This window comes from Meriones unguiculatus, chromosome 19, assembly GCF_030254825.1.
Source record: "Meriones unguiculatus strain TT.TT164.6M chromosome 19, Bangor_MerUng_6.1, whole genome shotgun sequence".
Lineage (NCBI taxonomy): Eukaryota > Metazoa > Chordata > Mammalia > Rodentia > Muridae > Meriones > Meriones unguiculatus.
The window spans coordinates 71538105-71565357 of record NC_083366.1 but is presented as its reverse complement, the minus strand read 5'-3'; the positions used below and the strand labels follow the sequence as shown (position 1 = coordinate 71565357).

The window sequence follows — 27253 nt, the reverse complement described above, 5'->3', positions numbered from 1 at the left end:
TTTTAGATTCTTGAGTCTTTTTGGATTTATTTCTTCCTCTTTGTGCTTACTATTTCAGCCTCCTTTTCGGAGCTATTGTATTTATTGTATATCCAGTCTCATCTCATCTTTTATCCTTCTTTAATTCCTTGATAAAATTTGACTTGTTCACTTCATATTCTGCTTAGTCCCACTATTTCTTATCACACTTTACTCAAATAAATTAGTTGTTATGGTATTCAATGTTCTTTATTATCTGGTCTCAACTAAATCTCTAGCCTCTTTGCTTCTTTATCGTGTGTATCTGAATTCCTCCTGCATGCTCTCTCAATATCACCATTTGTCATCTCTGTAATCATGGCAGGGTCTGTGTTCTGTAATTTCCTTCTCAGCTGTTTTTTTGTGGGAGAAACCACCATGAGAAGAATTCGTGGAAATGTTTAGCTTTGAGAAGGTATGGTTGTCTAATAAAATGACATTCCTGCAGTCAGGAGTAATGTCTTCTACAATTCATAGCACAGCTTCTGACATGTGTAGGTTTTCAGGACCTTGAGATATATATCTCAGAGATGGAAATTTGGCCTGCGTGTATGAGACCCTAGGTTCAAGTCTCAGTGTGACAAATGACTATTACGCTGCTTGAAATGAACTGTGCCCCCACTGATTTTGGACTTTCAGAATCAGTGTGCTTGGTGTAATAGACAGAGCAGTGAGGAGCAACAAATAAACGTTCCACAAAGGGCCTGAAAGGCTGAACTCTACCAAATTCTAAACTTTCTGATTTGAGGTCAGGCAAAGCATCAGCCAGGGTCTCAGCACATCACAGACGGCATGAGTCAGGCACCATGGCACATACCTGTAAATCAGACCTTTGGGAACAGAGGTAGGTGGATCATGGCTTCAAGGTCAGCGTGGGCCATGTAGTGAGATCCTGTTCTAACACACCAAAACAAACCAAGAACACCAGGACAGAAAAACTAATAAACAGAACTGACAACAATAAATAAATACTAGAGTAAAATGGATTAAGTAGAAAAAAAATGATGAGATGTTCTCAGATAGGATGTTCTTAGGTTAATAGAGCCAACAGCAGAGGTTGATGTACACAGAAAGCCATAGTTGCCCTTCCGTTGATCAGGTGAAAGAACTGTCTTCATTGAGGGTTGTCATCTAGTGCGCTTGAACAACCCAGGCACTCCTTCTTTAAGATTTTCTTGCCCTTAACAGTTTTAGGAAAACATTCAAATTAGTCCATCTCTTCAAAAACATTTTTGTAGTCTTATTGCACCAATATATCTTTTGGGTGATGAGTAAGTCAATTTGTTGGGAAAAAGTGTTATTAAAAGGCTATGTACAACAAAGTCCTGATGAGAGATTACAGAAGAACATTCACTGTCCTGCAAATGTTTTTGTCATCTTTAAGGTTTTCATTAGATCTACCAACTCACTTTAACATCCCATATGACAAGCCAAGTCCTCCAAGCTCTTCTTGAGATTACAAGGTTTAAGGAGATGTATCTGTTCAGGAGTTTCTATCAAAGTCTAACGTAAGATAATGGAGAGGCAGAGGTTAATGGGTTGACTTTCAAGACTGACTTCTTTTAAGCTTCAGATCTTTGGACTGAAAAAGTGCACGGCGGTGTTTATTTGACTTGTCTGTACTGTGAGGTCGTCAAAGCACCCCAAATACCATCTTATTTTTATTTATGAGTTCTGTTTCCTAAAAGCAGCAAGACACTCATTCCCTGCATTGCATTGTTAGGAAATGACTGAATGCTTCAAGTGACTAAAGCAAGTTGGAGCTTAGTGACTCATAACACTAATGCCATTCATCAATTAAGGCAAGACTGCCTGTCTGCTTGTACTTTGGCAAGCAACATTTTGTCTTCCAGAAGCACTCAGAGGAATTTTTCCATCAGAGGAGAAGGATGAGGAAAAGTGTTCAGTGACATCAGCAAGATGAGATTCTTGTTTAACTAGGCAACAGCCAAAGTTGCTAACAAAGTTGCTAGTTGGATGTGTTTTCTACAATGATGGTCTTTATTACATGTAAAGAATAGAAAACAAATTAATTGTATTGTGTCTCAGTCCATAGTTATAATGTGAAAAATGGCATTTTATGTTAGGAAAATAAATAATGATGATTTCTAAATAATCCATGGGAGAAAGCTACTCTAGACATCCAAGCCAGAGATTTCATTTATTGCAATTCTATTTTTGTACCTAAGAAGTACCTAACATTAAGTATGTTAATAATATTTTTCAGATTGACTTTTCTCAGTGATGTAAATCCATGGAATCCAGCTGCTTATATACTTGCTTCTTATGGCAACTCTCCTTATAGGTCATCGTGAGGTCAACAAAGCACGAAGTGAGCTCTTCCGGGTCTCTGCCCTCTACTGTTTCTCTCACCCTCTGCTTACAACACTAGTCATACTTGTCTTCTTTTTCTGAAACTGGCTAGGTCTTTCCATCTTAGGATTTTCCTGAGTGTCACTCCTCACACCAAGGGTCCTTTTCCCCATTATCTCATAACTTTCCTTTTTTATTTTCATTCATCTGTTATTTCAGAGGCTGTCATCTTAAAGTTGTTTTCCTGGCTATGCAACCTAATGTCATCTTTGTGATGTACTTAACACTGCCCAAAATTAACCCAAGTTGTTATTTGATATAGGTACTTGCTCACTGACTTCGAGAGAAAGCTCCGTGAGAGCAGGGGTATTATTGCTATTATTATTATTATTATTATTATTATTATTATCCAGTGTTATGTAGACTGTGGTTTCTTGAATAATGTCTCCTTGTGCTGGTGTTCAGTAACTAGTTTGACTATTGAATAGATGGTGAAATGGACAGATATCTTCTAAGTATATAGCAAGCACATAAAATAAATTATTTCCATTGGACTTGGAATATATGATAAGACTGATCAAGAAGTTAGCCAAAACTTCAATGAACTCAGAGGGAAGTCATTTTTTTTCTTCCTTTTTGTCTTTTTGGATTAATGATAAAGGAAATTATGAGAGTACCATTCATTTGGAATATAATCTGTGTACCTAGACTCTGGGACTCTCACTCTGAGCAGGCCTCTCCTTTCCTAACAGACAGACTCTGCCTTGGTAGGCTCAGAGACTCACCTGCTGTTTGTTTTAACACAGGGTCTGAAACTCAGTATCCAATAGAGTCTTGCATTGACACTCACAATCTTTCTACTTTAGCCTTCCAAAGGCTGGGATTTCAGGTGTGTCCAATTACACATGGCCTCAGACTCACATCTTTTCACACACATCCACATCAGAGAGATTAAACAGTGTTAATTAATCCACAGAAACCTCCAGTTTTAAAATGGAAGCGTGCTTAGTTTCTGTCTCTTCCTTATAGCATATACTGATTTTCTCATTGTGGTTGTCTTTGCTTCACATAATTATTGGTGGCATAAAAGTCTATCCATGGATGTGTTTATCATTTTGCATCATTTGTTCTCTTTTGAGAATATGTAACTGACATTAGTGCATCTATCAAAATTAGCTGTTCAATATCACTTGCCTCTGGTGATGCAGCCTTGCCAGGCCACAGAGGAAGAGGATCCTGACGATACTTGATAAGCTATGGGCAGATGGCAGGAGAAGAGGACTCCCCCTTTCAGTGGACTAGGGGAAGGGGATAGTGGGAAGAGGGAGGGAGGGTGGGACTGGGAGGGGTTGAGGGAGGGGCTTTTATTTTGTAAAAAATAAAAGGTGTGCAACCAGTCCATTTTAACACTATATTAATAGATTTTTAAAAAAAATAAAATTACATGTTGTATAATGGAAAAAATTAGCTATTCAGGGAAGAATTTTTTGTGTACTTTTTCATAACCCAAACCCCAAATATGAATTTTTATAGATTTCTGAATCTGAAGTAATCTATGTTTAGTTAACAGAGACCTAAGAAGTGGGAGTGACACAAAAGCTGTAACTTTCCATGTGGTTTTTTTCACTAAAAAAAAAAAAAATCTCTTGGCTAATCTGGGAGAAAAGAATGTTTAAATAAGGAAGCTAGAAATGAATCAGAAACAACACTTGAACATTAGAAGCCAGAAATGTCCACTTTTTAAAATTATGAAATGACTTCTGTTGTCTGTAAAGAATTATAAACATGCATCATCCTGGGCTACATTGTGTAGTCTTTGCTCATGGTTCTTTAGCGTCTATGTTGGACTCATTGTCTATAGTGCTGTCAGTGGTCTTCAAAGATGACGGAGGAAAGGAAATCATCTTCCATTATTCTTCCATGCTTTTCCCTCTCTCCTCCAGTATCTACTAAATTGGGCAGGGAATAATATTAATATTACCTTAAACAACCCATTTACATGAAAGTGATACCAAAATTGAGAAAATTATTTTCTTCTAGTGATAAATTTTGTATGGGGTTTCATTTGGAGAAGCTGCATTTATTCTGAATTTAAATAACACTGATAGACCATAGTCTAACATTGGCACTGATGATGATATGCAGCTTTCTAGGAAAGAGTTTAGAAAATTATGGTGTCTCAGTGTTCTACTGCAAATATCCTCTCTGTTATTATTGCATTTTCATGTATACTGTAAATTTCAAATATGTTTGGTGAATGCTTTGACCTGTTTAATCTTCAAAGACAAGTTGAGAGCCTTCATTTACCATGGACCTCTATCCAATAGTGCCAGTACTCTTTATTATTTAAGCATTTAGGAAACCAATTTTGTTTCTCAGTGATTTATACTCTGCTGAAATTCTCTTTGAGCATATGGCCTAGAGAGACTAGAAAGTTCCCTTCCATGTCTTATGATGTTCATGCCCTTGCATAATTTCTTTCCCTTGAGTGTAGTGGGTGCCATGTTTGGTACTAGCATAGATAAAGCAAAGGCAGTGCCCAGATGGTACCTCGATTCTGTTAGAGCCCTAGCTGCAGACTCATATTTTTATAGCCAGATGGAAACGAATTTTGCCAACAGCCCAAGTGAACGCAGGAGCAACATCTTACCCAGTTTAGAGTGCAGGAGAAGGCAACCTTGTTATTTTCTTGATTGCAGTTTGTGTCACTAGAAGTAAAATAGCCAGTTAAGCCATGATGGAACCCCAGGCCTGCAGGGCCAGTGAGAGATTAAATAATGTCATTTTACGTTATTTACTTTGTAGCAGTTTGTTACTCCCCAAGAATTAACTAATTCCAGAGAGCAGAATTCCACACACCAACTTGGGAAGGCTTAAAGTGTGAAGTTGGTTGGTTTCTCAGGTACTAACATGCTATGAACACTCGTTAAATTTTTATTACAGAAACGACTGACCGCCTACTAATCTTGTCGGCAGAGACTCTGAAACACTCACCTTCGTATTTCCTTTTCTTGAGAGCTTGTCTGGTGGTCCTAGCCAGGCAGCGCAGCTCCTCCTATATCCTTGACCGAAGACCTGTCCTCTATTCGGGAAGGTTGTGCTTGCAGCTTCAGGAGGGACTCACTGGAGCGGTGAGGGAGGAGGGGGAAACCGGCCTAGCCAGCCATAACAGCCCAATCAACCCTGGCCATCAAGGGCGTGACAGATGTCGCCAGCTTCATCGTCCTCACATCCTATTTCCTATTCTTTACAGGAGCCTAATATACAGTTGGCAGCTCAGTGCATGGTGATCCATTAACTGACCCTGACCAATGGCTCATTTTCGTCTATTTTTTTTTAACTCTCTTTTGTGGTGCTGAGGCGCTGAGCTCTAGCCTTAGTTGGCCAAGCTTGTGTCTACATCATTAGGAGTAGAAAGAGCAAACTTGTCATATTTCACAATATTAGAACCTGACTATTTAAACTGAAGAATCTGTACGTACACTGTTGTGGGAATACAACCACATTCATGCATGTGCACGTTTTTGATGAGTGTGCTCATGCAGAAAAAAGTGGAGCTGATGTGCTTGAGGAAGACAGCGTAGTTTTAACTCCACAGTGTTTTAATTTTCCTGCACATGTTTGATTCACAGTTGGTTGAAACCATAGGTGATAACCCCTTGAAACAACGGCCAATTCTATTTCCAGCTTGTAAGAATACAACAGATAGGCTGGATGTGGTGACACATGCCTGTGATCACAGCAAACTGGGAGGCAGAGGCAGATGGATCTCCGTGAGTTCCAGACCAGACTGGTCTGCAAAGTGAGTTCAGGATGCCAAAGCTACACAGAAAAACTCTGTCTGGAAAAACAAACAAACGAATACAACAAACAGAAAGATTAGGCGGCTTAACATAGAATACCTTATCATAGAAAGATAGTCACAAAAATGAAAATAAAATGAGACTAAAACTGAAATATATTTCTGAATGTTTTATTTGCCAGCATAAAGGGAAGTGTTTAACAGTGATGAATTAATTAACTTGTGTTTGCCTGAAGCAATGAAATGTGCTGAGAAAGAAAAGGTAAGTTAACACAGTAACCTACTGTTCAGAAGAGTCCCTGGAAGAACCGAGGACATCAGGGACTACGTCAATAATCAATTTAAAAGCAATTGATTCTGGGGATTTTGATGTATCCATAGATTTTAATTATGTTGCTTAATTGTTTATTTAGAATAAATACATTTGACCATCCCTGCATCTCTGGAATGAAGCCATCTTCATTATGGTGGATAATCTTTTAGATGAGTTACTGAATTTTGTGTGTAAATATCTTATTGCAAATTTTGTATTTATGTTCATAAGCAATATTATCTATAATTTCTTTTTGTTGTTGAGTCATGTGTGGTTTGAGTATCAGGGTAATAGTGACTTTGTAAGAAGAATTTGGAAATGTTCCTTTTGTTTCTATTTGCAGAATAATCTGGAAAGCTTTGGTGTTACTTCCTCTTTGAAGGTCTAGTAGAATTCTGTTGTATAATCATCTCTATAGATGCATAAAGGCTTTGACAAAATCCCTTTATGATGGAATTTCTGGGGAGACTAGGGATATGATGGCTTGTTGGGAGCACATTCCTTACACCCACAGATCTCCAGGGAAACCTGGAGTATGAAGCACTCAGGATTGTCTTTCCAATGAGAAAGATGGAAAAAACCTGTTCTTCCATCCAGAAAACTGGGAACTGGAAGTGAGTAATAGCCTGCTGAGCTGGGCTAGGCAAACTAGGCTCCCACAGCCAGGACCTGAGATCCCCAATAGTCTAAATGACCCTAACATTTAGACTCTCCCAAGCTCCCACAACCAGGACCAGAGGTGTTTGATAGCCGATTGACCTCTATGTCATCTGTATGACCAAGACCAGGCCAGACCCTTCCTTAAGCCCTTAAGCTAGTATAGGTAGCCTATCTTTAGAACCCATCTTTTTGGAAAAAAATGACACATACCCTGAGTTGAAATTTGTTTTAATTATGCTTCCTTGCGTACTTGAGATTGTATTACACCAGGAACTTTAAATATATTATTATGTTGTGTTTAAATTTGTTGGGTTACCTCACTCAGGATGATATTTTCTTTCTTTTTTAAATTTAATTTAATTTTTTATTAGTTACATTTTATTAACTATGTATCCCAGCTGTATCCCACTCCCTCATTCAGTCCCAAACCCTCCCTTCCTCCCTCCCTCCCTTCCTCATCTCCTCTCTGCCCCTTTCCAGGTCCACTGATTGGGGAGGACCTGCTCCCCTTCCATCTGACCCTAGCTTACCAGGTATCTTCAGGACTGGCTGCAATGTCCTCCTCTGTGACCTAGCAAGGCTGCTTCTCCCTCAGGGGTGAGGGGGAGGTCAAAGAGCCAGCCATTGAATTCATTTCAGAGACAGTCCCTGTTCCCCTTACTAGGGTGGATACTGAGCTACCATGGTCTACATCTGAGCAGGGGTTCTAGGTTATATCCGTATATAGTCCCTGGTTGGAGAAACAGTCTCATAAAAGACCCCTGTGCCCTGATATATTTGGTCCTTGTGGAGCTCCTATCCTTTCCATGTCATATTAACTCCCCCTTCTTTCATATGATTCCCTGCACTCTGCCAAAGGTTTGGTTATAAGTCTTAGTATCTGCTTTGATACACTGCTAGGTAGAGTCTTTCAGAGACCCTCTGTGGTAGGCTCCTGTCCTGTTACTTGTTTTCTCCTATGTCCAATGCACATCCCATTTGTCTTTCTAAGTGAGGATTGATCATCTTACCCTGGGTCCTCTTTCTTGTTTATCTTCTTTGGGTGTATAGATTTCATTATGTTTATCATATCTTATAGGACTATATGAGTGAGTATATACCATGTGTGATATTTTCTAGTTCCATCCATTTGCCTGCAAATTTCACAATTTACTTGTTTTTAATAGCTGAGTAGTATTCCACTGTGTAAATGTACCACAATTTCTTTATCCATTCTTTGGTTGAGGGACTTCTAGGTTGTTTCTAGATTCTGACTCTTACGAACAAAGCTGCTATGAACATAGTTGATCAAATGTCCTTATTAAAAAATGGAACATCTTTTGGGTGTATACCAAGGACTTCCCCCAGCAGGGGATCAAAGCAGAAGCTTAGACTCACAGCCAAACTTTGGGCAGCTCAAAGGGAGTCTTATGGAAGAAGGGGGGAGGGGTAGACAGACACAGGAGGGACAGGAGCTGCTCAAGGAGACCAACAAAGCCAACAAATCTGGGCCCAGTGGGGGCCTGTAGAGACTGATGCATCAAACAAGGACCATGCATGAAGAAGATATGAACCCCATGCTCAGATGTAGCCCATAAGCAGCTCAGTCGCCATGTGGGTTCTCTAGTAAGGGGAGCAGGGGCTCTCTCTGAAATGAACTTGGTTGCCTGCTCTTTGATCACTCCTCCTTGGTGGGGCCACCTTGTCATCCCATAGAGGAAGGGGATATGATACAGGCAGTCCTGATGAGACTTGATAGACTAGGGTCAGAGAGTAAGGGAGGAGGACTTTGCCTTTCAGTAGACTAGAGGAGGGGGAGGGAAGAAGGGGAAAGGAGGATGGGATCAAGAGAAGATGAGGGAGGGGGCTACAATTGGAACATAAAGTGAATAAATTGTAAAAAAATAAAAATATTAAAAAAGATATATTGACTATATATATATATATATATATATATGATTTTTTGGGGGGGATCAGGGATCTAGGCTGAGGATGTCAAACTGAACTAACTTTTTATTCTCATCTCTTCAGTTTACTTCGCTGCCCTACAGCTGCAGAGACCCCACTGGATGGATGTATCTCCACATACTAAAGGTAATTTACAGCAGTCCCACAGACAATATCATTCTTAGTGAAGAGCTCAAAGCCCTTCTACTAAAACCAAAACAAGACAGCGATGTGTATTACAGCAATTGTAACATAATACACAAAAAACTGTCCAAGGCCAAAGCAGACTAAATCCAATCATAAAGAGTGTTGTTGGGAACAAAATTCCACCCATAGCTGTGGAGTAATTAGCGATTGTTAGTGGCTGCAGGGAGAAGGAGGGTCAGTTTTCTCTGTGCATGTGGCCTCTAGTAAGCTGACAATGTGCCAACAGAAGCCCATAAACCCAACATCCAAGAGTGCTTGGGTGATGCAAATTGGTCTTGATAGAAAAATAAAAGACACAAAATTTGGTGGTTAGGAAAGAATGGGTAGATATGGGAAGAGATGGTATAATGAAGGTGAATATGACCGAAAGAGAAAACACATTGACCCAAATTAGCGAAGAACAAACACTTTTTTTTTTTTTTTTTAAAGATACATTTGCTGATCATAGCAATCTTGGTTGGCAGTTGTTACTTTCAGGACTTGAACTCTTATCATCCCGTGCTGTCTTGGCTTGTACAGTTTCTGATGAAGACTTAATGTTATTTTTTAATGTAGTTCTCCCCTCACAGCCTCCTTTTAATATTGTTCATTTGCATTTTTGATTGTTGTATAAAATACGTTGTAGAGTCCACTCTGGTAATGCCTACTTGGAATTCTAAACACTTGTGTTTCGATGCCATTTCTCTAGATTTGGAAAAATTTTCTGTGGTAATTTACTGTGTTCCATTTTATCTCCTCTGTTGCATTATTAACTGTCCCTCTTGGTTTTATTAGTGATTTTTAATATGTTTTTAGAAATGCAATTAAGATAGTAACATAGTCTTCTTAGGCATATTTTCACTAGTAATTTCCGTTACTGTTATAGTTTTCTTAACCATTTACAGTTATTTGACAATGGTTATAATAACCGAGTTCAACTATGTTCTATTTTGAGTGTATCACTTCATCTTTAATGATTTTCTTTTCTTTCATTACTTGTGTTTATGAATGTCTTCTATATGCACATTCATGCCTTGCTTTATGTCTCTCTCTCTTTAGAATGGGTTACCATCATTCCATTTGGGCTTCATTTAATCTCATCCTGAAATTCTACACATGTTAACTTGATCATCTTCTTTAGGCACTTTAGCTGGAAGACCAGGAGCCATGACTTGGAAGCCAAGCTATTACCATGGGCAATCCAGCCAACCTGAGTTGTATTTTCCCCAAGGAAGGAGAGAGAGAGAGAGAGAGAGAGAGAGAGAGAGAGAGAGAGAGAGATCAGCTACTCATTTTCATTTTGTTTTATTCATCTAATCATTTGATTATCAGGAAGACTACTACTTACTTTGTTAAGTGGAAGAAGATCCTTGTGGAGTAGGTTGTTTTCTGAATAGGTTCCCTGAGGAACTTTGTTGAAGTGTTTCAGACAACTCTCATCTTGTTTGAGATATCTGCAATATGTTTTTTTTAAATCATATTATGCTTTATAGAGTCTCTTAGCTGATGTGATCTTCAAGACAAAATATTATCATTGGCTTCCATCCCATTAACACAGTTGGGTACTCTTTCTGTCTTAAATTTAATGTAATTTGTTGTTGTTTGAATTGTGATAATTGAGATATAGTTTTGTGTTACATAATATTTTTGGGAATAGTTTTTCCTACAGATACAACCTTTGAATTTTTGTGTTTTACACATTTATTTCCTTATATGATGAATAAATTAGACTGTACTTTCTTAGACTTGAATTTTAGCACATTAGCTATGTAACATTGTGATATAAGTTAAATGATTTATATTTTAGTTGTTTTAACTCTACAACATAATGATGGCACTACCTTTCCCATCAGGTTGCTTTAATGACTTTAATGTTTTAATTATTAAATGCCACGTGCTTAGCAGACTGCTTGAGTGTTAGTTAACAGTCACTCATTCTTTATGTGCTGTGATCCTCCTTCTGATCCACCACACTCAACGCTGCTCCATGCGTACACCTCATGTAGTATCTTACAATAACTATTAGCAAGTGTGACAGAGGAAAAAGAATAAAACAAAATAAAATAAAGCAAAGCAAAACAAAAATAGTTAATCTACCTTGCTAAGGAAGTAAAAAAGATCAATAAAAGAATTTGGTAGTACATTTACAGAAAGGACAAGAAATAAAAATGCAAGATTTTTCTACTCAGTAGAGAAGTCTGCCTCACTGTTCTTTCAACAATAACAATGACAACAACAGCAGTAGCAGCAGCAGCAGCAGGAACAACTTAAAACCAAACTGTCCCTTTGGGATGCTCAAGTTATTAATAGTTGAAAGTCAATTAGGATTTTCTTTTTGAATCAGCCTCTTTCCAAATATTTGATGTCCACTTATTTTCATTACAATTACACAACATGAAATTTATTTACTTTTTACAAACAATAGGAAAACAAGAGCTATTCAGTTTATTCTTATCACTGCTCCACATCAGTTCTGTCCCATTTTCTTTTCTCTTGAGTTTATAGTAAACTCATCAAATAACATCTTTGTTGGGTTGCCACCACTTGTGCTGTTACATTTGTTCTTATTTTTCTCACAGTGAGAGTTGCGGGTTGCACACTCCTTTATTATAGTAAGTTTCCTCTTGTCTGGAAGATGTCTTTGTAGATTTAATAAGGTTAACTTTTCATGATGAAGATGATCTAAACTTTCCTCCCATTTTTTTTACCAAGTAAGAAATAGTATCAATTTGAGATAGTCTATTGTGGAGCCTACCACAGAGGGCCTCTGAAAGACTCTACCTAGCAGTGTATCAAAGCAGATGCTAAGACTCATAACCAAACCTTTGGCAGAGTGCAGGGAATCATATGAAAGAAGGGGAGTTAGTATGACATGGAGAGGACAGGAGATCCACAAGGACCAAATGTATCTGGGCACAGGGGTCTTTTCTAAGACTGATTCTCCAACCAAGGACCATGTATGGATATAACCTAGAACCCCTGCTCGGATGTAGCCCATGGTAGCTCAGTATCCGAGTGGGTTTCCTAGTAAGGGGAACAGGGACTGTTTCTGACATGAACTCAATGGCTGGCTCTTTGACCTCCCCCCCACCCTGGAGGGAGGAGCAGCCTTGATATGCCACAGAGGAGGACATTGCAGCCAGTCCTGAAGAGAACTGATAAGCTAGAGTCAGATGGAAGGGGAGGAGGTCCTCCCTTAGCAGTGGACTTGGAGAGGGGGAGGGAGGAGATGGGGGAGGAAGGGTGGGATTAGGAGGGAATGAGGGAGCTGGCTACAGCTGGGATACAAAGTTAATAAACTGTAACTAATATTAAAAATAAAAATTTAATAAAAAAAGAGATAGTCCATTGTAATGACCAGGTGGTTGGTCGACCCTGGGCTTTGTATTTGCATCTAATGCATTATGGTTATTTACTTGATGGCATGATTGATAGATTTGTGCTTAAGAATGATTAAAAAAGAAGTGGGAGATAGAAATACCTGGGGGGGGGCAGAAGCTCCACAAGACAGCAACAGAACAAAAAAATCTGGGCCCAGGGGTCTTTTCTGAAACTGATACTCCAACCAAGGACCATGCATGGAGATAACATAGAATATCTGCACAGATGTAGCCCATGGCAGCTCAGTGTCCAAGTGGGTTACCTGGTGAGGGGAACAGGGACATGAACTCAGTGTCTGGCTCTTTGATTATCTCCCCCTCATGGAGGAGCAGCCTTACCAGGCCACAGAGGAAGACAATGCAGTTAGTCCTGGTGAGACCTGATAGGCTAGGGTCAGGGGATAGGGGAGGAGGACCATACTTATCAGTGGACTAGGGGGAAGGGCAAGGGAGGAGAAGAGGGAGAGCAGGAGGGATTAGGAGGATCCAAAATGAGTAACAAGATCATATGAATGTGAAAGTATACTATAATCCTTAGGTTTATAGTTTTTGTATAATATGGAGACTACATTTGATCACCAATCTATTCTCACTACTCTAACTTATTTCACTTAGGATTTTACAGAATCTTGTGGCCTAACTAAATACAAACATGAAACATTCATTCCCCAAAGGGTCAATGGACAAAATAAATATTGAGATGGGGAATTAGAAATTCCAAAAAAAAAAAAAACCTTTAAGAATAATTATTGTGTTGAAATGTTGAAGTCAACTCTGAGCTTTGTAATAAATGAAGCATAAAGGTATTTTGGAGAGACAAACATTTTTCTTATGACATGTTACAAGAAGAATTTACTACATGGACTTACTCAGAGGTATTTACACAGTAATTTTACAGAAGGCAGAGAAATAGTCATTATATAGCTGTCTCTATCTCCTCTTTATTAAGGATAATTTTTGCTGAAATGTTACATACATGAGGGAAAAGATGTCCCCGCACACTCCTCAGTGCATTATCATAAAGTGAAGACCCTCACGCTAGCTTCCAGATCGTCAGAGCACAGAGAGCAAGCAGAGCAAGGAAATCTGTGGTGTCCTTGCTTGTCATCATGGTTTTCCTTGTCAGCCTGAATGTGAAGGGTATATATTCGCATGTGCTTGAACTTTATAAAAAATGATTCAGTGTTTGGGTAATACTCCAGCATGAGAAAATAATTTGAGGCCAACTCTGCATGAGTCAGAAACACATGGCCGGGAGGTCAAAGGCCTGAAGAAGCAGCTTAGTACTGCTGTTAGGCGCGTGGCCGCATCTTCCCAGTACTTAAGTATCATGCTTTACACACAGTGAAGATCTGCTTTCAGCCCTCATCCGAGAAGACTGTTTTTAGTGAATGGCACTGAGTGCCATGATTCTCGGCTGTTCAAGGCACTGGATAGTGACTGTGGAGTGATTAGCCCTAGACAGGGCGAACACACCCTGCTCTCTAAGGCCAGTAAACATTGTAGAAGAGTACACAGAGTCAGAAGACAGGAAGTAGGGCCGTACTATAATTCTATTAATTGTGTCATGTTATATTATATACATGTCACGGCACCTATCCATCACAGTCATGGACGCACAGCTGCTGAAGTTGCCTGCACTGGGTTGTCACAGGAATGGACTTGTCGAGAGTCAGGCGTGAACAGGGGTGGGTCTCACGGGGTCCCCCTCACTATTGAACTCCTGGTCGCCGACAGAATCTGCTGGAGATGTAGTCTTGCCTTCAGCTGTGTATCCACTGGTGACTCCACCATGTCCCAAAGCCATGGTCATTCAGAGGGCCTTGGTTAAACTCGATGGACCATAAAATTAAAGACATGAATCTAGGCAAGGACTTATAGGGAGGACAGGAGTTGATAGGTTTAAGATATAGGGAAGAGGAGGTTACAGGGAGAAGGGAAGATGTGAATAATCAGAATGTATCATACATTTGTGTGAATTCGTCTAAGAACAAGTTAAATTAATAAAAATAGATCAGGCAGTGTATATCCAACATTTAGCTTCTGTTTTCTCAGGGTAATGTTTATAATATTCATTTTTTTAGTATAACCATAAGATAAATACATTTTTCAGAATGTTATTTCACATATTTGACTATAACACTATTTAGGCATTCTAGTGATAAATATTTATGTAATTTCCAGGTTGGGGCTATTATTGTAAATTCTGTGATGTTTCCTGAGCCACAGATACAGGAGCTGTGGTATATCTATTGTGGCTGTACTCCTCATGATCCATCGATCTCTGAATTGTGTCCAGTTGTGTGTGTGTGTGTGTGTATGTGTGTGTGTGTGTATGTGTGTGTGTGTGTGTTTGGTGGTCTCCATTTTCTGTAAAGAAAAACTTCTTTGATGAAGGGTGTTAGCTATCCTTATCTGAGGGTATAAGAGTAAGATTTAGAATATAGTTAGAAATTATTCTGGTCTCCCAAAGTGACAGTAGTAGATTCTCTTCTAAGACCTGTGACCTTGCTATATCCAGGAAGCTGAGTAGGTTTCCAGTTTAGTTATATCATATCAATGAAAAAAAAAAAAGCCAGGGCTTGATTTTGAATATTACAATGACCAATATAAATTGCTTTGTACCAAATGGTTCTTATCACCCTAGCATCAAACTTGCTTGGCTAAATTCCTGAACTGACAAATGTTCTAACATAATATGAACAACAACAAAAAAATGGGTGAGGTTTGAAAAAGGTAGCCTGTGAAATGCCAAGAGGGCAAGATGGCTAAATCACATTTTACTGATAATAGCTGTTGAGTGGAATTACTTTGTTATTTTTATTGTCTGTCTTAATCTTGCAAATACTATTCTAAAACAGTAATTTTGGTACAGCTGATACAGAAAGACTGAAACAGACCAGTTGGAGGCTTGTGGCTTATTAAGGTTAAAAATAGCATTGCGATTTGAAAAGATATTATTTAACAGTACACACCTTTCTGTTACGAACCTGTAGGTGACTCTTGTGCTTTTTTTTATGGTTTATTCCTTTATTACATCATGTCATGTACATTGACTTTTACATTTAAAAATTTATTTCTTTATTTTTTATTTTTATTTTTTAATTTTTTAAAATTTTTTATTAATTACACTTTATTCATTTTGTATCCCTCCATAAGCCCCTCCTGCCTCCCCTCCAGATCCCACCCTACCTCCCCTTTCTGCATGCATGCCACTCCCTAAGTCCACTGATAGGTGAGGTTCTCCTCTCTTTTCTGATCTTAGTCTATCAGTTCACATCAAAAGTGGCTGCATTGTCCTCTACTATGGCCTGGTAAGGCTGCTCCCCCCTCAGGGGGAGGTGATCAAAGAGCAGGCCAATCAGATTATGTCAGAGGCAGTCCTTGTTCCCATTACTATGTAACCCACTTGGACACTGAACTGCCCTGGGCTACATCTGTGCAGGGGTTAACTTACCACAGGTACGTAACAGGCTGCTCAGAATCTAGGAAGCACCCAATAAAGCTTGGTTTTTGTCATCACTGTATTTAAAGTTGATTATTCTGTTGTGCCTCTTCTTGCTAGGGCTTGATATTCGGTTAGTCTGTAGGCTTACCTTGTAGCTGATCTCTCCAGAAAAGCAAGTGTCTGGTATGTGAGGGAGCGCTGAGTCCTTCTTGTCTCCCTACTTAGTTCTGGTCATGTTTCTCCCGCATGGCCAGTGTCTGCCTCTTCACTCTTGCCTGTACAGGGCAGTGCCCAGTCCTAATGGGACCCGGAGCAGGGCTCCCCGAGCTTTACAGAGCAGGGCTCCCCGAGCTTTACAGAGCAGGGCTCCCTGAGCTTTACTGAGAATACTGACACATTCTTTTATTGTCTTCCACTGTACTCAAGATCTGTGTTTACTCCATTGAGGTTAAGACCCTCTTGGAGCAAGTTTAGGCTGAATAACATAAGGTGATTCTGATTTAAATTCCAGGTAATTTATTTGCCCTGGCTGTGAAATATTGGGCAAAACACCTAATTTTTGGAGTGCTGGTTTCCTCGGTAGTTGAGCTGAAGGAGGAATTAACCGTTTGGTGAAGGCAGCTTACTGTGAAGATGGAGCAGGGTCTGTCCACAGCACCAGAAGAGCAGACTCCTCAGTAGACGTCACCTGTTATCGTCTAGTAATGTGTGTCTGAGTTAAATGTCTAGTAATGTGTGTCTCAGCTAAATCTCCGCCTTTGTCTGCTCTGGCTTATTTCTATTTTATAGTTTCAGTTATCTTTTCTCTTTCATATTTCACTAAGAATTTGAAGCTTAAATGTTCACAACATATTGTGACATTAATATGCCTTTGGCTTACTCTTTCCTACACAAATACCCTTTAGGAAAGGGAAACTAATTGTTAACATGTCCTAGCTTATTCTTCTCATGGTAGGATCCCATATCTACCCAAGAGAGAATATTCTACTCTTTTGCTTAACCACTCACTGAATTATTTTTGTGCAGCACAAAGGCAATTACCACTGAGAAATAGGAAGATAGAAATAAAAATGTTTACCCTGAACACTATAATCTTTACAGATTAAATGCTTTGCTCTGTTTTCAGTGGTTTCTAACATACAAACCGTGTTCCCTAAAAAACCTGTCCAACATACATGGATTCTGTGGATATAATGTTTATCAACTAAAATAATCCTATTCTTAACCTGGAATGTCAGTGCATTTGTAGTAAGCATTAAAAAGGAATTGTCAGCTTTAGGCAGTAAAGCATTACTGAAGATACTTATGTTAGCAGGGTGGCAGCTGTGCTGGTTCTTGTGTAAGGAGAATAGTTTCTCACAGAACTCCCTGGAAACCACATTTAAAATGTCAAGATTCTTGTTTATTATTTATGAGTCCAGAAACCAGATCTAAGCAAGAGAGAATAGCTGTCCATCCTTTCTACTTTCACTATCCCGTCTTATCCCTCCTGTTTCCCGCCCCCATAGACCTCTAAACATGGGGAAATGTGTTTTCAACTAGCAAAATGGTAAAAAAAATTTGTAATATGTATTTTTAGTTGTTTTTCCCATAGAAACTAATGAGACAGAAACATCATCTGTTATGACAAATGTTTTTTTAAGACCTTTTATTCTTTTTAGTATGAGTAAAACTGGAAGTTTTCTATTTTAAGTTGGACTAAATAATTATTTTGAGTTCATGCCAAAGAACAATGCTCACCTAATGGCTACACAAAAGGGAGTTAATTCTGGAGGCTGTTCCTGCCTCAGGCATTGGCTGAGCTGGGCTCTGGGGCATCCATGTGCCAGTGGTTCTCCTGCCTTCTACACAAGTACGCTACAGTCAGCGCTGAAGGGAAGAATGGAGCAACAGCCCAACGTTAAACAAGCTGCTTAACACCTAAATCCTACCACAAAGCATGCAGTTCAGGGTCAAAATATTTTTACACAGCTTGGGGGAAATCCAGGTGGCCCCCAAATGACAGCAGAGATGGATGGTTCCTTAGGATGGACTCCTCAGTTTGTCCCTGTAGAATGTCTGATCAGAGTCCAACACGGTTGTGTAGCTGGAAAATTGCTGAAATTTTGTGCAGAGTGAGTTGTTTGCATTGTGGCCCTAATGTAGTATTTTCCAGATACTCAGAGTCTTAAGATGTGCTGATTCAGTAATATGGATCAAAATGTTAAAATTTTAGATCCCCTAATAAAGTGACACACCTAGGAAGTTTTAGATTACTATTTATTTTGCAATTCTTTTTTTGGGGTGTGTGTGTGTGCAGTAAGCTTTATTGATGGTATTCAAGAGAGTAAAGCTCCTGGGGACCCTTCTGCTATTCTGGGAGTCTGGGATGGAAACTGTGAGGAGATGCTCAGTGTCGGGGGCTGAGCTGGGACAGGGACCCCTCAACAGCAGAGGGCCTCTGTCTTGCTCTCAGGCCTCTCTTTCTCTTGCTCTCGTGTTCTTGCTGGGGCAGTGCTCCAGGGTTTCTTACTTCTTGGAGCCCATGTAGGCCATGAGATCCACCATCCTGTTGCTATAGCCGTATTCATTGTCATACCAGGAAATGAGCTTTATAAAGTTGTCATTGAGGCCAATGCCAGCCCCAGCATCAAAGGCAGAAGAGTGGGAGTCACTGTTTCAGGAGACAACTTGGTCCTCAGTGTAGCCCAGGATGCCTGCTTTACCACCTTCTTGATGTCATCATACTTGGCAGGTTTTTCCAGTCAGCATGTCAGATCTACTTCAGACATGTTGGGGGTAGGAACATGGAAGGCCATGCCAGTGAGCTTCCCGTTCAGCTCTGGGATGACCTTGCCCACAGCCTTGGCAGCACCAGTGGATGCAGGGATGATGTACTGGGCAGCCCCACGGCCATCACGCCACAGCTTTTCAGAGGGACCATCCAGTCTTCTGGGTAGCAGTGATGGCGTGGACTGTGCTCATGAGTCCTGCCACGATACTAAAGTTGTCATGGATGACCTTGGCCAGGGGCGCTAAGCAGTTGGTGGTGCAGGAAGCATTGCTGACAATCTTGAGCGAGTCGTCATACTTCTCATGGTTCACGCCCATCACAAACATGGGGACATGGCAGAAGGGGCAGAGATGATAACCCTTTTGGCCCCACCCTTCAAGCGGGCCCCAGCCTTCTCCGTGGTGGTGAAGACACCAGTAGACTCCACAACATACTTGGCGCCAGCATCGCCCCTTTTGATGTTGGTGGGATCTCGCTCCTGGAAGATCCAGATGGGTTTGCCGTTGATGATCAGTTTCCCGTTCTCAGCCTTGACTGTGCCGTTGAACTCGCCTTGGTTAGAGTCGTACTGGAACATGCAGACTGTGTAATTGAGGTCGACGGAGGGGTCCTTGACGGCAACAATCTCCACTGTGCCAGAGTTGCAGGCAGCCCTGGTAAACAGGTGTCCAATACAGCCAAATCTCTCTGTCCTTCATCATCTGGTCTAAGGGACGAGGCTGGCGCTGCAAGAAAAGGTGCGGCTGTCTCTGAACAAGGAGGAGCAGAGAGCCTATTCTGCAATTCTTGAAGTTGGTGCTTGAGGTTTTTTTTTTTTTTTAATTTTAATTTTCCTCATTGCATCACTCTGAGATAAAATATTTTAAGTAAAGGCACAAGAAAAATATGTTCCACTATGTATTCTTTTTTTAATCCAACAAAAAATTTTAGGTGATTACTCTATGTCACCAAAAGTGTCATTCTGAAAGCAAGCTTTTGCATGCTGCATGTTGTATCAGTTCATTGTAATTCCTCTAAACATGAGGGGAAATCATTTAGCTAGTTGTATATATTAAATGAAACATTTAAAAATTATTTAAAATTGTTTGAAAATTCCTCAGAGACTTCTATGTTTACTTAAATTACTTTAAATGTACTTGAAATTACTCAGTCTTCTAAGGTTACTTAAAAAGCAGCTGCTGTTAGAAGAGAGCAGATTGGCTGGATTCCTAGCACAGCGAGAACTGACTGGTTTACAGTGTTGGAAAAACAAGAAGAATGAAAAACTTTAAATCAGGCTTTATGTACCTATTGTGAGAGGCCCCACCCTTAAAAAAAAAAGCCAAGGGGATATTATGGAGCTATGCACTAGCGATAGCCACGTCATCCAAGCGGGAGTGCTGGTCATACTTTAAAATGAACTCTATTCATTCAAGTGACAGTGCTCTAGTGAATGTGAGAGTATTTTGTGCATTTTTGTTTGAAATAGTATTTCAGTAATCCAACCTTTCACCACTAAAGAATTATGGTTCAAAAGAGCATCCATGAGCTGGACCTTGATCCCCTACACATATGTTGCAAATGTGCAGCTTGGTCTTCATGTGGGTCCCCTAACAGTTGGAGCAGGGACTGTCTCTGATTTTGTTGTCCACCTTTGGATTTCTTTTCCCTAGCTGGGCTGCCTTATCTGGCCTCAGTGGGAGAGGATGTGCTTTGTCCTGCTGCGACTTGTTATGCCAGAGTGGACTGGTACTCTTCTCTTGGGAGATGGGGAGGAGGAATGGGGGAAAGGTGTGAGAGTGGGACTGGGAAGGAAGAAGGGAGGGGGTCTATGATCAGGCTGTAAAATAATTAAATAAATAAACTGATGAATTAAAAATGATGGTTCAGAAATGATAGCATGTGCAAAATAGAAGGATGTATTGCATTATGGACCACTCATTTCCTTGGAATTTTTAGCCATGTTTATTCCATAGATCTTTAATCATTTGATATATATGGAGGGCTAATAAAAACAGAGCCATCTAGTGGCAACTGACCTGACTTAGTCATATGATTTGAAATGTCTAGGAGCTACATTTAAGGGCTTGAAATTGTACTTTAGTCACCTGAGCATCACGAGAAAGAGCAGCTTAATAAGGTGTTTGGAACACTCGCTATGAACTACGATGCAAAGGAATAGAAACAAGTTCTATGGCGTTATACAAAGGCTCTCTTATAGACTCTTGGGAACTCTGCGCTCAGTATTGCTTATTTTGGAAATACTCATTTCAGTTAAAGGTTATGTACTTAATCACTGTTGTGTTTGAATTGTTTTCCTCTTGATGTAATAAGCCATTAGCCTTAATGAAGTTTATTCTTAATTTAAGCAGACAGAGACTTCAAAGAAAAGAGGGTGGGGTTGCAAGTGAGTGAGACACGATGGCCAAGTTGATATAAAAACCAGCAAAACAGGGCAGGAAAATACCAACATGTGTTGTGCAATCAATCATTGTAGTGCGTCAATAAGAGTGAGTCCATCTTGAAGATGCCTGAATATAGCTGAAATAAATACGAAATGTTGTAAAATCCTGAGTGTAAGTTGTATCTGAGAACAAAGCAAATGGTAATATGTCTGGTGATTGAAGATTTGTGCAAATCACAACACAGCAAAACTATTTTGTGTTGTGGAATATTTTCAGTCCTAAAATTTAGGCATCTGGAATTATTTTTAAAGGACCATACTATTAAATCTTTGGAAATAGAAAATTTTCCTTTTAATGGGAAATCTGTATTTGATTGTAAAGATGGAACAGTATGTCCTTGGCCTGGCTGATTTTGAATTGTAGGCTTAACATATAGTAGAGCCTAGGTTTCCCGTAAATTTATTTCAGGCATGAAAGCCTGGAGAAATAAATGCATACATGCAGATAGAAGAGCATAATAATTTTATATCTACTTCTATCGTAACGAATTCCACATAAGTGACAACATCAGGCTCCCTGGTTTTTTTGGTGGGATACTGTGAGCACAGCACAAGTCAATAATGGCTGTAATTAGCCGCTGGCAGAGCAAACTGTATAAAGAGATGCAAAATAGCCCAATGGCAAGTTTATGTATCAAAACAGCCTGTCCAGCCATGGCATTTTGTTTTTCATTTTTTTTTTTTTCAGGAAGAAGAAATCATGTAGCACTCAGAAATAAAACAAATGTGTAATCCATGTAGCAACTTAAAATAAGACAGCCCAAAGTTCAGATACAATTCCAAACTTTTAAAAAAGGGAACTCTACTCTTTTAATTTTAGAAACTTATTTGAGAGGGAATTCCGTTTAGTCTTTGATAATGATGGACAAGGACAAACCAGAAAGGTAGCAGTAAATGCATGAGAATGGAGAATAAGTCAGTTCTGTCTCTGATCAATGAATGTGTGAACTCTTTCAACTATTTCCAAGGGCAGTGTCTTTCTTCATAGCTTACATCATGGTTTTAATAAAGATGCAAAATTGGGAGACAAACATTTTTGAGAACTAATGTAGGCTTATTTTTGTTTTGGACTGATACTCCAACCAAGGACCATTCATGGATATAACCTAGAAACACTGCACAGATGTAGCCCATGGCAGCTCAGTATCCAAGTGGATACCCTAGTAAGGGGAACAGGAAATATCTCTGACATGAACTCAGTGGCTGGCTCTTTGATCACCTCCTCTGGATCGGGGAGCAGCCTTTACCAGGGCACAGAGGAAGACAATGCAGCCAGTTCAGACGAGACCGGATAAGCTGGGGTCAGATGGAAGGGGAGGAGGACCTCCCCTATCAGTGGACTTGGAGAGGGGCATAGGAGGAGATGAGGAGGGAAGGTAGGATTGGGAGGGGAAGAGGGACGGGATACAGTTGGGATACAAAGTGAATAAACTGTAATTAATATAAAAATAAAATTAAAAAAAAGTTTTCAATCTTGCTTCATTGAGGGGCCTAAAATCCAGTTAGAGAGATGTTAGTTACCACAATGACATGAGTGGCAGTATTGCACCGTTAGGGTTATTGTACAATGCTGGTAACTGTGATAGTTCATTGGCATGATGGTTGGGTAGGATTTCTGGTTGCTTCTTTGCTCTGAAGCTTGCTTGGAACCTTCTGGCATCATGAAAGTTAGTTCTCAGGGAGGGTTTCAGGTCTGATCCAGCGTGGATTCTCTGGGTTCTGTACCGGAAATGTGTGGGTCTTCAGTGATGGGGACTTAGCTTCACCTCTGGGAGGCAGCCAAGGGCAGCATCAGTAGCCTATAAGGTTTTAGGAGTTCCTTGAATGTTCCTTACCAACAGTTCATACTGGGACTTCTCATACCTGGTGCTGGAGTTTCTGTTAGATTGTCTATGGCTCCTGGGAAGAAGCATTGACAACCCAGGTAGGAAAATTTCATTTAAACTATATATGCATGTGTACCCTCAGGGACTTATATGTATTATATGTAAAATTAGGTTAATAAATAATGATAGCTTATGAATTTTTCAGACATCTTTATGTTTATTTTACCCTCTTTCCTTCCTCTCCCTGTGTATTGACCTCCCTCTTTTTTCCTCCCTTCTATTTTTCCATTTCCCACTTCAAATTGTTTTTATCCTGCTATTCTTCTCCTTATTTCTCCCCACACCCCCTTCCTAATTATCTTTTTTTTTCTTGCTGGAATCTGTAGTTACTCTAGGTTATACTCACATCTGAAGTTGTGGAGTTAGGAACAACAGATGAGACGGTGACACTTTCCTTTCTGGGTTTTGGTTACCTCACTAAAGATGATATTTCCTAGTTTTATCTATTTGCTGCAAGTTTTGTGATTTTATTTTTCTTTATACTGGAATAGTATTTTGTCAGTTAAAGGATACTTAGATTCCTTTTCCTAGCTATTCTGAATAAATTGGCTATAAACTTGACTGAGCAAGTACCCGTGGAGTAGGATGCTGAGTCCGTTGGGCATATGCCAAGGAGTGGTATACTTGGGTTTTAGGGTAGATTTATTTTTTAGTTTTCCACGTTGATGTCCATAGTGGCTAAACAGGTCTAAATCCCCCAAATCCTCTGCAGTGCCTTTTGTCAGCTGTTTTGTGAGCTTTTCCATTCTGACTGTAGCAAGATAAATCTCAAAGTTGTTTTGACTTTCATTTCCCTAATTGCTAGAGATGATGAACATTTTTAAAATATTTATTAGCAATCCTTTCCTTCTCTTTCTCTCTCTCTCTCTCCCTTCCTTCCTTCCTTCCTTCCTTCCTTCCTTCCTTCCTTCCTTCCTTCCTTCCTTTCTCTTTCTTTTTCTCTTCTTCATCTTCAACATCTTCATATCTTTATTTTATGTCTTCTCTTTGTTAATTTCTGAGCCTATTTTTCTCATTATTATTATTATTACCACCATTTATTACAATTAATTCAATTTGTATCTGGGCTGTGGCCCCTTCCTCATCTCCTCCCAATCCCACCCTCCCTTCCTCTTCTCTCCCTATGCCCTTCCCCTAATCCATTGATAGGGGAGGTCCTCCTCCCCTTCTATGTAACCCTAGCCTATCAGGTCTCATCAGGACTGGTTGCACTGTCTTCCTCTGTGGACTGTCAAGGCTGCCCCCTCCTCCACCTAGGGGGAGGTAATCAAAGAGCCTACCACTAAGTCCATGCCAAAGACAGCTCCTGCTCCCCTTACTAGGGAACTACTTGGAGACTGGGTCTATGGATGTAGCCTATTTTTCAAATGGGTCATTTACTATTGGACTCTGTTCCTTTAGCTCTTTATATATTATGGATATTTTTTTTTGTCAGATGTATAGCTGGTAAAGATTCTCTCCTCTTTTGTGGGTTTCCTTCTCTATTGATTGCTTCTTCAGCTGGACAGAAAAAAAATTCTTTTTATTAGGTCCCAATAGTCAGTTACTGGCTTTAATTCTTGGGCTATTGAGGGTGAGCCAAAATGAACTTTCTTAGTCTCATATCCTATAGAGTACTGTGAATGTTTTCATCTAGCAGTTTTAATAGGTCAGTTTTTTTTTGTTAAGGTTTTTTGTCCATTTCAAGTTACCTTATTTGTGTAAGGTGTTAGATATAGATTTAAACTTCATTCTTCTACATATGAATATCTAATTTTCCAAGAACCATCTGTTAAGGGTGCCTTCATTTCTCCAGTATGTGTTTTAATATCCTTTACAAATATTAAATGGCTAAAATTATATTCATTCCTGTTTTGGTCTTCTATTTTGTTCTTACATGTCTTACATGTCTGTCAGTACTATAATGTTTGTATTACAATTGCTCTGTAATATAGCTGGAAATCTTCATGATAATCCTTCCAGCGTTGTTCTTTATGTTTAGGATTGGTTTGACTATCTGGGGTCTTTTGGAGTTTCATGTGAATTTTAGGATAGAGTTTTCTATCTCTATAAAGAACAGGATAGGAATTTTGATTGGTTTTGCATCAATTCTATAAGTGGCTTCTGGTAGAGTGATTATTTTTTTCATAATTTTATTCTATCAATCCATGAGCATGATATGTTTTTCTATTTTCTAGAGTCTTTATCTCTTTGTTCATAGATTTAAAGTTTTCAAAGTAGATGCTTTCTGCTTCATTGGTTGTTTCTTCCTAGATATTATTATTTTTTGATGTTATTGTAGATGAGAGTGTGTCCTTGATCTTTTTCTCAGTGTGTTTGTTGCTGGTGAATGGAAAATCTATGATTTTGTATCCTGACACCTTGCCTAAATATTTAACCATGAAAATGTTTAGAAATATTTTTTGTTGAAATTTTGGGATCTCTTATGTATAATATCTTATCTTCAAATAAGGATAGTTTGAATTTTTTCCCAATTTTTGTATCTTTAATTTCTTTCTTTGGTCATATTTCTCAGCTAGTGCTTTGAGTACAATACTAAAAAGAAGTGACGATAGTGGAAAGTTTTGTTTTCACTGATTTTAGTGGGATTGCTTCATGCGTTTTTCCATTTAGAAAGATTGTTGGCTGTGAGTTTCTAATATATCACTTTATTTTTGTTAAGATATGCTCTCTCCTTTCCTGCTTTCTCTGGGACTTTTATCATAAGTGCATGTTTGATTTCGTCAAAGGTATCTTCTGAATCTTTTGAGATGACCATGAGATTTTTGTTTTTAGGTCCATTTATGTGATTTATTGCGTGTATTGATGTCTATATTTTGAATCAACCTTGCATCTCTGAAGTGAAGCCAACTTGGTCATGGTGGATAAACTTTCTGATGTAAGTCTGTATTTGATTTGAAAATATTTTATTTAGGAAATTTGAATCTATGTTCATCATGGATACTGGCCTGCAGTTTCCCTTTTGTTGTCTTTACCTGGTCTGGGTATTAGAGTAATGCTGGCTTTATGGAAGCACTTTGTAAATGTTTCTTTTCTAGTCTTAACATATTTTATCAATTCTTTGGGAATTTCATATTCCCCAACACTAAGGACTTGTTTGCTATCAGTTTTAAGATTTATTGTGTTAAGGTCAGATAGGATGAACAGATCTTTTTCAAATCTTTCTCACTTGTTATTATTTCTTTTGTATTCCACAGTGTCATCTATTTTTTGAGAAGTGTCTGTGGGCTGTTGACTAGATTGTGTATATTTTGGAGTTTGGGTGGAATATTCTTTAGCTATCTGATCCATTCTATGTACAATGTCACTTAGTCTTGATATCTAATTTTTTGTATAGATGATCTGTCTCCTAGAGAAAATGGGACATTGAAATCTATTAATGGGTTGACATTAATCTTTGTCTTTAATTCTGCTAGTAGAATTTATGAAGTTGGCTGCACCAGAGTTTAGGACATACATATTTAAGATAATAATGCCATCTTGGTGGATTATTACCTTAATTAGGATGAAGTATCCTTTATCTTGTCTGATTAGTTTTGTTTGAAGTTTGTTTTGTTAGATATTAGGATAGTGATGCCTGCTTGCTTCCTGGTCCCATCTGATTAGAATCATTTTTCCTATACTTTTACTCAAAATGGTACCTTTTTATAAAGCTGAGCTTCTTGTATACAATGGATTGGTGAATTTTGTTTCTTGGTCTGCTCAGATAATCTGTTTTTTGATTTGAGAATTGGAGTTATTAACATAAAGATATTGAAAGGTGTGCATTGATTACAGCCATTGTGTTGTTTTGTTTTTGTTTTTGTTTTGTTTTTTTGTTGCCGATTGTATGTTCTCAGTGGTACTTTGTGTTTTAGTGATTGAAGCTTCATTTGCTTCCATAGTCTTTTTGTTATGCTTCGGGATACTGTACCATTTCCTATATTTTGTTTAGGTTTGGTTTGATGAACATAATTTTTTAAGGGCTGTTTGCATCACAGGAATATTTTTTTCCCCTTTAAATTGTGGCAGAAAGGTTTCTGAGGTATAGTCATCTAGATTGGCAGCCATGGTCTTTAGAATTTTGAGTGCATTGCTACAGACTCTCTGGCTTTCAAAGTTTCCA

At 39.1% G+C, this 27253-nt stretch overlaps 1 pseudogene; it reads right to left on the bottom strand.

Annotated features, from left to right (window-relative positions):
- Nucleotides 1-18554: 18554 nt before the first annotated feature.
- The window catches only part of LOC110550445 (glyceraldehyde-3-phosphate dehydrogenase-like), a 102990-nt pseudogene continuing 94291 nt past the window's right edge, over nt 18555-27253 (bottom strand).